Source organism: Vicia villosa, unplaced genomic scaffold (assembly GCF_029867415.1).
Source record: "Vicia villosa cultivar HV-30 ecotype Madison, WI unplaced genomic scaffold, Vvil1.0 ctg.001809F_1_1_1, whole genome shotgun sequence".
Lineage (NCBI taxonomy): Eukaryota > Viridiplantae > Streptophyta > Magnoliopsida > Fabales > Fabaceae > Vicia > Vicia villosa.
In genome coordinates this window covers 35132-35948 of record NW_026705735.1, presented here as the reverse complement: position 1 = coordinate 35948, position 817 = coordinate 35132, and positions in this window count along the sequence as shown.

Sequence of the window (817 nt, the reverse complement as noted above, 5' to 3'; positions counted from 1 at the left end):
AAAAGCGAAAGAGACAACAAGAAGATTCAGTTGCATGGAAAGAAGTTGCTGATAAGCTGATGGTCGAGAATGCTCACTTGAAGGCCTTTTATGAAGATGAATTGGAGAAGCTCCGTAGGAAGCTGCCGAGAGGAGTTGGATCTTCGTCAGAAGTGTTCCCTTCTAGTTTTTAGCTTTTCCTTTGTTTTGTAATTTTGGATTTTTGAATCCTTTTGTATGCTTTTCCATTACTAATGAAAGAATATTGTTATGTTTTATGATGTTTTTTGTTTACAATTAATGTCTTAAAAGTTCCTTGAAAACCAAAATAAAAATCATTTGCATTGCATTTCATGCATCATTCTGCATTTTGGTCTTGCTTCCGAGAGTATTCCCGAGGTCTTATTCAGTGTTCTTCATACAGAATCAAGCTGTCTCACCGGTATAACACTCGAGCTAACTGCAAGAAGAAGATGGAAGGTCTTGAACAAGAGAATCGTGAGTTACGTGAAGAGGTTGTTACTTTGAAATCTGGTATGGATCGTCTCATTGCTCTTGTTGAGACGTTGATGGCTAATCAGAATCAAAATCAGAATCAAGTTCCTCCTCCCAATGCCTAAGCTCAGGGTCAGACCACTGTGATTTCTGAAATTACTGCTACAACCATTCCTGCTATTCCTGTTGGTGCTACTCAGCAACGTATGCCTAATGGATACCCTTGGGGCATGCCTGAAGGTTATTTGTCTGTTCCTGAGATGACTCATCCGTTGACTCCTGTTATGGTCAACACCTCACCTATTGTTCATACTGGTCCTTTTGTCCCAGAGCCCATTTATGA